A 10,425-nucleotide genomic window follows, 5' to 3' on the forward strand; every position below is an offset into this window, starting at 1 on the left:
ACGTGTACGTAACATTTATTAATATAATAAAATTAATACGATGCACTAAGGAGAATAGATAGCTATTACTTAAATATTTTCACCAGAATTATTTTGTTTTTGACAATCATTAAAAATAATTCTTTATATGCATGATCAAATGACACCTTATATGGATGGATGTGCCTAAATAATAAATGTGAAATAAATTGGAAATGTGAACAATACCAACACAATTCATGAATTTCAATAACTAAATCAGTATCTCCAGGTCATTTTCGTTTTTACTTTTTCCCTTGTATGTGCCCTTTAGGCTGGAATATGACAAGCTGGAGCCTATTCATCCCTTCTTTTAGATCGTCTTCAGAAAATTCTGTTTGCTTAGGAATTATCCCTGTTAAGGCTGAATTACCTTAGACCAAATAATAATGTATTGGAAAAGGGGTTAATTAATATACAGAAGCCTGAAGATGAGAAATTGCATATTTTAATAGGCCCTATTTCCTGTGCAGGATTAAAAGATATCTATTCCAAAACCCATGTTAATTTCCTTAGAGTAAGAGAAGATTACAATACCCTTGCCCAGACTGATCCTTCACTCCACCTTCACATAAACCTTTACTACTTTAGCATTAGGAGGTCAAAATAATTAAAGTGCACAGACAACTTTGGCTGCTATTCTGAGGTTTAGTCAATTTAATACGTATTTGCCCATAAGGCAGCCAAAACGACTCTGGGACTCTGGGGCTCCAAATGCTCCAAATTCTATTCTATAATAAAAGATAGTCTAGTCTCAAAAATTATTTCTTAGATCCATGGAAAATAGCATGTGTTCTATGTAACACTATACAAAGGTAGTCTGCATACAGAATGTGGATTAAGAAAGTGGTAAGAAAATATAGATCTTTCATACTTGGTGGTAGTAATGAGTGCTAATTTACTGGATGATCCTGATTAAATTCAGCTGAAACAATAATTACAATTTATTAACTCAGAACAGGAATAAAGAAATTGACTAATAACATAATTAATATAGGATACAAGGGAGCAGAAAATTAATGAACAGGGAGTGCACAAGTGACCTGACAACTAAGGAGGCACATTTGAATGTCAGAATCACAGAGTGCTAAAACATCTTCCTGCAATTAAATTGCAGATGATGAGGTTCATAAATTGGTCTGTGATGAGATGATTTAGAAGGTACACTTATAGCAGACTTCTGTTAGTAACAGAACATTAATGAAGATTCGCCAGGGTTTGCCCTTAGGTTTCTGAACATAACCTGATGGCTTAAGTGGTACAAAAAAATACGTTTTAAAAATGTCAAAAACATCAATAACATAATTAAATCAGTGCCATTTCAAGATTAACTCTGGGGCTGGTTGTATTTTGTGACTAAAGTATACTTTAATAAATGCTTTAGAAAAAAAAGGAAAACAAATTTAAAGCAGTCTCATAAAAATACTACTGTACATACTATATTTTAGAATGTTCACTCATTTTAAAATAAGACCCTTATTTTTGACTTATACTAAAAACTATAAATACATATTACATGATGAAAGGTATTGTTTGAATTGAACTAGAGGACAAATGAAGAATTCAAATTGAAATAGTTTTCTGATTTCAGTGGTTGGGATCAAAGTATAATATAAATTGTTCAATCAATCAGAAAAAAATAATGTTCTTGTGCTTTTCATTAAAAATGGTGTGTAAGGGAAAATAAAGTCTCCGTGCTGGCCTTATCCCTTTATCTCAAGCATAAACAAAATGTTCAATTTATTAAGGGTATTACTGAGGGATTAGTGTTGTGTAGCACATTGCATATGCATTTTAAGACATTTCAGAATATAATTATATTCATGAGTAAAACATGGGTGGCTCTTGTATGAAAATACTGTTTTGGTACAAACAAGATCATTGAAACTAATGGCTGTGGGAGTGGTAATAGCATTGAAAACAGCATTGGAAGGCGGGTTTTAAAGGGTGCTATCTCAAAGGAGGCAAGACATACTGTAGAGACAGAAATCTTCTATCTTTCAAGAATCCCAGGGTTAGAGAAGTATTTTTTGTCTTCATAAATATTAAATTATAGGCCAATATTAATTAAGCAGTAAGGGGATATTAAATGTATTCCAAGGCATTAGACCTCGTCTTCAGTCAAACAGCTCTCGCACCTTGCTCTACCTGTTCAAGATGAAACTTCACACATTTTTCATTTCTTGAAGTTATAGTCTTTTCAGAATGCAAAGGAACAAGTAATAGGTTTATTCCATGCTGAAAAAAAGGAAGAAAAAAGAAAACACAACGTTTCGGCCGTGGAGCCTTTTCAGAATACCATCACAGCTCCTGGGGGGATTTCACAACAATAGTTTTTGCTTGTGACAGGTTCTGCAAACCATCATCAGATCACAATAATATAATCTCAATACATACTGTATATTGTATACATTTTTCAGTTCATTTGTAATTTCATTTACTGTATATGCAATATAGACTAAGTGGCACATTAAATGTCACAAATGTTACTTATTCCAGTACTCATTTGTTGCAATTTTAATGTCCCTCAGTTAAAAAAATAACTATAAAAAATGAGGTGAATCCATACATTTGCTAGCATACAAAAGCTAATATTGAGATAAAGCAGTGTAAGAACTGCTGATATACAGTAGATTGATGAGGAAAATCTATAGTTATGCACATATATTTTATCTAAGATTTATTAGAATACGTCATTAAAATAATTTAGCTAAATGTTTAAAATATAATGTCTGCACATCCTATAATAATATAGTAAATACTAGTTCATTTTAGTGCTTATAGATAAATCTTGCAATTTACTGTATCTAAATAATCTGGTATCCTTTCTTGTTAAACATGAGACAAAGACGTTTGAGTTTTCTGAAGCTTACCTTCATTTTACTTTAAAAGCCTTGACAAGTGGTGAAACAGTATGTCCTCCATATCATACTGTATACAGTTCCTTGTTTTGACTCCATCTTTCTATGAGTCTTGTCACCTTTTTTTCTTACACATAAGGACCTTTCCATCATTTCAAAGCACAGAATACATACTGTAGTTACATGAAAAAGGTGTCCTCTTCCTAAGAGCAGATCACACCTGTACTTTGTCTCATTTTTATACTACTGCTGTGTCAGCCATATTGAGTGATGACACCCTTGTGGCACTAAAACAATAAGAAAAACTGGCAGCTGGCAACCTGAAGATTTGTGCTTTCTGTGCCATGTGAGTACAATTACTTCACTTGGACTTACTTCATTGTATGAAAATAGTTCTTAACTTATTGCCTTTAGTTTTAAGATTCCGAAAGGATTTTTAGTATTTGTACAATGATTTTTGAATCATGCCTCAAGTAATAACTTCTGCTTTATGTGTAGTGTTGTGTATAAAAAACATACATCCCTCCCTCTTTATGAAATACTGTACCATGAGAAAAGCTTACATTCGCTTGTTCCTTTTAAAAGGTTTAACACATGAAATGTAAAAATGCTTCCCTTTTATAAGGAACATGCTAACATTTTAATGAGTGGCCTTCCTGAACTCAATATTGCATGTATTCACTTAAGACATTTAAAGAGAAGGGAACAATCATGGAAATTATTATAAACAATATTTAAAACTGAGTAGATACAGTAATAACTAACTAAATACAGTAGATCTGGCTTCAAATTAAAAACCAGAAACTGAATTAAGGCATATTTTGCAATTGCAAGCTCGTTTGGTTTTGTTCAATTCTATAAAAGAGAATGGGAGACCTCAGTAGATTCAGTAGATTTACATGATAATTACGCTTCTCACTCCTTCCGCTTAAAAATCCCCTTACCCAGACGGTGACCTTTGCAATCCTTTGTTCAACTGACTGTACTATAGAGAAGCTAAGGTACTGTTCCATTGCGCTGCTTAAGCCATCCTGAGAAATGCTCAAGAGTCCGGAAAGCACCTGCTGTGGTAGGGGGTCTGGACCTGTAAACACAAAACAAAGTGCACCCTTCTTTTTTCAAGGACTGGGTACTTAAGGATTTTACTGCACAAATGGCATTGAGTTTGGGGAATGGCTGATCCACATCAGCCTCTAGAAGCAACAATTCTAATCTGTCTTCAACTGTGAATGAGTTTTTTTTTCATCTTTATTGAAGAAAAGCATTCAACAAAAATTCTCCTGACACAAAATACCAGTGTTTTGTGCCAGGAAGTTCATTTATGGTAGAAAATGCTACAATGTAGCAACACAATATATGGCTGAAGATCTTTTATACTTTATTTTTTTTAATGGGAACTTTTTTATGTACTGTACCATATAAATGGTACTATAAAATATAATCTGGTCTATTCTGAACCAACATTTGAAAAAATGAGTCTGACCTATAAACCGATTTAATGTAGTTATATTATGTGATTTAAAATGATTTATACAGTTTGCATGCTAATTCTACTTTCATACAAATATTTATGGAAAATGTGTTGTAATTTCCATTCTTTTTTACTAGATTAAAGTACTACTGAAGTACTTTAACCATGATAGAATACTATTATAAATATGACTACAATAATTATTTCTACAATATAGTTATTCATACTTGCCAAATGGTTACTATTACCAGATACAGTATTATTGTTTTTTTAACCCCTTTTCTCAGTAAATCACTGGTGCTTTTAAATGAGGTCACAGCTGGTTGTTTTTTAAAGCCTGAATTTGATTTTGAAATCTGGGTCTTGAGATTGGCAGTCCATTACATTGAAGGATATACAAATATTAAAAAAATTGTCAGTGTCAGAGTTAACCAAGGATCATACACTGTGAAAGTGTGATTGCATCTTTTACCTAGTCTTAACTTGTACTGGAACTAAGAAAATATTGACCCCATCGATATTTTTTAACATAAGAGATATTGTCAAGTGGCAAAATATACCCATAGGTTATGTCCTCAAATCCATTTGGGATAGACTTGGAAAACTGTAAACAATTTTTAAAACAAAGTGAATCAAGTTTACCTCAACTGTTTCTTGGTATAGAGATAACTTTTTTGTACTTTCTTGTTGAATTTAATAATACATTTAAAGCAATTTATTACACTTTACTCCTTGGATGGTATATACCTACATAAAATAAGTGTCCAGTGTATAAACTGGGATATACTGTATGTATGTTACTTAGCTATGGCTATACTCACAAAAATAATTTTCACAACATCAGCAGCACCATCTGAGGAAACGTAATTCTTATCATATGTTAAAATAAGACAAGCAACCATGAGCAGCTGTTTTCAAACACAAAGGCAAAAAATAAAAATGTTAAATGCTTGTTACATCATAGAAATAAACACAAAATCCAAATAACCACACAAGAATCAGTAAAACACAAATTAACATAAATAAATACAACACAAAAGACAAAAATGCACAAATTCCATACTTAAAACAACAGTAATAAAAACAAAAATGAAACAGTACAAGACATTTCCAGTTAGTAAAGAAACAGTTTCTTTAAACTAAATGCTACAGTACATTTTTTACAGGGGAGAAAGTGACCTGTACCCAGAGCATATAGCCTATTCTTATTAACAAACACCAAGAACTAAGTTAGCATTTTCTTCCCCTAGCACCTAATAGGCAACTCCCAAAATTCTGCATGCCAGCCTTCTTATTTTGTTCAACCCCCCTTTACCTAGTAAAGTTATCCTGAGAACTTAACATAAGTGTTGGAGAGTTTGGGATTTCTTCTCAAGAGTACATCTGTCAAGAACTCTGACCGCACACAGACAGACACATATGGAGATGGCATCCCATCAGTCCTTAGCAGCAGCCTTGATTTCTGTACACTCAACACATGAGATTCAATCAGATTGTAACATTTCCTGTATTAGATGACATTTCCTGATTCAGTTCCTGATTTCCTTGAAATAATAATCGTACAAGGTGATATAAAACCCTTTAGGAGGCTTGTTTTCATGCCCCATCAAAAACACGTTTGTGCACATTGCTTTAGTACAGTAAATAAAAAAAACAGAAAAAGGTATGCCCAATTTGCCTTTTAAATTGTTTCTTGTAAATTTCCATTAGGTAACACCTCACCAACTTTGGGTTTCATTTTCACAGAAAAGTATCTATTATCTGTAATTTTCATTATATAATCCTATATTTCCATGAATATTTCTTGTACTGTATATAAATACAGTGATTCAAGCACAGGAGGTCTAGTAGGCCTACAAAAATGTTGCTTTTATCCACTTCACAATGAAATCTTTATAGCTGCAAGAGTTTAAAAAAATGTACAAATAATCACATACAGATATAAAAGTCCATTCTGGCACTTCAGATCTAGTTTTTACTACCATGTCTCTGATAAATGGTTGCTGAACGTTACTTGGTGATGGTAGGTGTGCACACTCCTCCAGTCAAGATTTTGTAGAATAGAAAGTCTTCTTTTATATACAGTACTGCAGAATAATATGGGGACAGTCAGAACAATTTTTTGTATCTTATTCCAAAACGATTTGTCTAATGCTGGCATGTAATAAATGCATAATCTTAGGACAGCATTTATTACAAGAAACTTGAGGTACATCATAAAATGTAAACCCATAACTTTTGCATCATTACAGCTCCTACAGCTTGATTTTCTTCTACACGCTCAAACTTCTCACGAATGTAACAAAAACAGGTTGGAAGAACAAGTTACAAAATCCCTGCAGGGTCTGGGAAAACCTGTTATTCTGCATTAGAAATGGATTATATCTTGAAAACCAGACAGTGCAATTGAAGACATCAGGATCAAATAATGGGATATCTGATGTTATGCAGGTAAAATGCTTACCGTCAAAACATAAATAATCCATTAAATAAAACATGAGCACCAGAATACCTGCATATTCTGACTAATGTCATTATTAAAGTATGTTCAAAGCAATGAATGGAATATGCACTGTTGAACAGATCTACTGTTTCAACAATCACAGCAAAAACTATTTACATAAGAATTTGCATTTTTAAATATATTATATTAAAGTCTCTTTACATTATTTATACTGGAACATTCTATCAAACACATTAAATTAACATGAAATGTAAGGGCATTGCAAAGATTCAAATGAGACGGCACATACAGTAAATAAATAGAACACATGACAGAAAAGTAGATCATAGAATGCTTTAATTGCACAGCAATACCTTGAAAAGCTGAGAACTATCCTCCATTTACAGAGAGCAACAGCGGTTATTTCAAAGTTTCCTTTTCATAACCTGTTGTCAGGACAACTATCTGTAAGGTACATTTAAAAAATACTCCTCACTTGTCTTAATTAGATACATGACAAATACTAAACCTTTGAAAACTAAAGTGGCTACCTACTGAAATACCAGATGAAACACCAACAGAAACTACAGAGTGTTCCCCTTTTGTTGCTAGATGGATCATTCAATGTCATTACTACTGTTAGCATAAGAAACCTACAGTACCAAGTCATCTTGGTCGGTACTTCTGAGGATTTTGCTCTTCATTGGTCTAATTCCAGAGCAAAAATTTTGTAACATGGTGATCATAACCATACACAATGCTTTAAATTTGCAATGTACAATTTCAACATGATTTCCCTGTATTTTAAGTCCACATATTTAACTATATATCCTAAAAAAATGTATTGCTTCCCCACATACTGTAGAAGACCACAACCCAGTGGGCTTTAGAATCAACAGTGAAACATTAACCAGAGGACACAAGCACCATCTACAGGAACAGGAAGAATTTTACACAAAATGTTGTGGGAGTAAACAATCTACCCACTTATGTAGCTGAAGCCAATAAACTGGCTTCCTTTAAGAAACAACTGAGTGACATTCTCAGAGCAATTACCTACTAACTACCAAAGTGAAAAGAAAGGCCAGATTTTGTTTTTACTACCTACATGCAACACTCTGCAGTTGTGTGTATTAAATATCATCTGGTAAAAATACCAGGTGTTTGCACAGTCTAGGATCTGCTGTATATCTTTTGAATTTTATTTGCTGCCTCTTCAATGTTTTCTAATTTTTCCTACAGTATATCGACATAGTTTGCAATCTTGACTATACTATGACTACTTACTAAATATATCAGAAACTAGATCATCATTATACCTATTTAGAGCAGTGAAACTAGTACAGATTCCTAGTACAACACAAAACACAAAAGCTCTCCCTAAAAAGTGTTTACCCTATTTAAGGCTCCACATTAAAGCCATTTTATCTCTCTAAAAACATCAAAAGTTTCACCCCATGAGTTACTTCTAGAACTCTAAAGGTTTAGAACTCTGCCTAGAGCCAGAGAGTACCTCTACACTACTCACTAAAAACTACAATAAAAAGTCTTATTTAACTAGGTCTTAAGTGTTACGTAACCATGTTTAACCAGACTTAATAAAATGCTGTGAGGTACTAAAAGTGTATAGAGGATGTTCATTTTTGTTATGGATGTCCCCTCCACTTAGTTATCTTTTTTCAATGTACACCACAACTCGATTATAGGCTTAATTTTGGTCAACGAAGCACCTCACCACTTCAATTAGTTATTGAATTGATTTTCAGTATTGTGGGGATTTAGAAACACTTAACTGAAATGCTACAATACATAAAGTAGTCGGAACACTAGGATTAAGATTGGATAGTAAGAAATGGAGAAATCATATTGTTATTAATGTCTATCCAAACTTTTTTTAATCCCAAATTTTAAGGACAGTAAAGGTATATTTTACTGCTGTTATAGAAATTATCAATGTACCACAAAGTAAATGGCTTGGAGAATTGCTCCAATGGATTTAATAATTAACATTATCATTTTCATTTGAAATGGAAGTTGTTTCTCACCGGAGTGTATCATTGAAGGAAAACTTATTAACATGCTTGTCTTCACTAAGGTTCCAGTTAAAAGGCTAAAATCCCAGTTTATAGCACAGTACATTGATTGGTATAACTAGTTATTTATTTTCTACATTTAATGACATTTCCACAAAAATATTTTTTTAATAAAATCATGTTGGCCTAACATTAAATATGGAGCATGCAATTACACTTGGCCTGTAACAGCTAAGTTTTTATAGGCAGTAATTTTACAATGGTAGATTCTGCTTCAGTTTGGGTTAAGAAGGAAAAATAAACTACAGTATCTTTAAGGGATTTGTTATAGAATTATAACATTTTGTGTGAAAGTTATTTCCTGGTTAGCAATTATATACAATATGTAACATTAAAGAAGTTGAAAAAACATTAATGATTGAGGAAAATAGTACAATATGACATATTACAAAATATTAATATTTCTAGTGGTACTTACATATAGTACTCAAATTTTTATACTATTAATACTACTGTATATTGTCCTAATTTTTAATTGTGCTAAAGGAATTAGTTTCTCAGTCTACACAAGTAATTTAAAATGACCACATTATGATAAACATTGAATGTCATTAATATTGAGGATCTTTTAAACAAAACACTACAAACATATTGTTTAAAGAATGTGCTTTGTGTTTAAAGAAAATTTGAATCTGTACTCATTTTGTATCACTAGAGTTCCTCACTCAGTGAATTTAAGTCAATGTGATTTGTATGAAAGATGGCTGCCTCAACTTATCAAATGCTTCATCTAAATTAGACAGTAAATGAATACCAAAAAGCAATACTCATAAAAGTCACTTTAAATTATTTAAGCCACAATATGTTCTTTTATGGCACAGTATATGGCATTTAAATGTTTGCACATAACAGTGGATCCTGCGTTATTAGAGAACCCTAATAGAGCTGACGTATATTGCTAGGTATGCAAACCAATATCCAAGGACAATTAAGCTGGTCTTTATTGCTGCTCAGGGATTTGAACCTGGATGTCAGATCAGTCCCTCTGAGCATACACCAAAGTAATAAATGCAAACAGCACCACAGACTCTGAGAAAGTTGTTCCACATTAATGGTTTTCTAATGAGCAGCTATGCAGCAAATTGTAGCTTTATATTTGTGTGAAGCTGCTACCTATGGAAACTGCTTCATTAATCTGACAGCTTTAGACCTATCTCTTTTAATTGATTTATGTCTTCATAAAGGGCATTTTATAGTTCTTCATAGTGAGTCTACATAGAGAAGGAATAGTGTATACTGTACACTGCATATTCTCATTGTCACTGACAAAACTCAGCTGTTTGCCACCTTCTCTCAAGGTTAAAACTTCAGTTACTCTGTCAAATAAAATTCACTGGCTCTTTTTCAAGGTGTGAAGAACCATCAATGGTAGTTTATCTAAATTTTCCTTTGAATTTTTTAGAATTCTTATATTTTTGGATATTAGGTCCAAAAATATGAAATGTTGATTATTGTATCGACTGTAAAGAGTTATATAGTAATGCTCTTAAGCCTATGCTAGTCACTGTGCACTACATCTGTTACTGTATGTAGTACACC

The 10,425-nt window shown here is 32.6% G+C and overlaps 1 non-coding gene across 1 annotated transcript; it reads left to right on the forward strand.

The window, feature by feature from the left end:
- Positions 1-660: 660 nt before the first annotated feature.
- LOC148673483 (small nucleolar RNA SNORA5) lies at positions 661-782 on the forward strand. The gene has a single exon (XR_015936242.1). It is a non-coding gene; the product is annotated as a small nucleolar RNA SNORA5 (small nucleolar RNA).
- Positions 783-10,425: the final 9,643 nt, after the last annotated feature.

The sequence above is a fragment of the Lepisosteus platostomus genome, chromosome 4, assembly GCF_059453375.1.
Source record: "Lepisosteus platostomus isolate fLepPlt1 chromosome 4, fLepPlt1.hap1, whole genome shotgun sequence".
Taxonomy (NCBI): domain Eukaryota; kingdom Metazoa; phylum Chordata; class Actinopteri; order Semionotiformes; family Lepisosteidae; genus Lepisosteus; species Lepisosteus platostomus.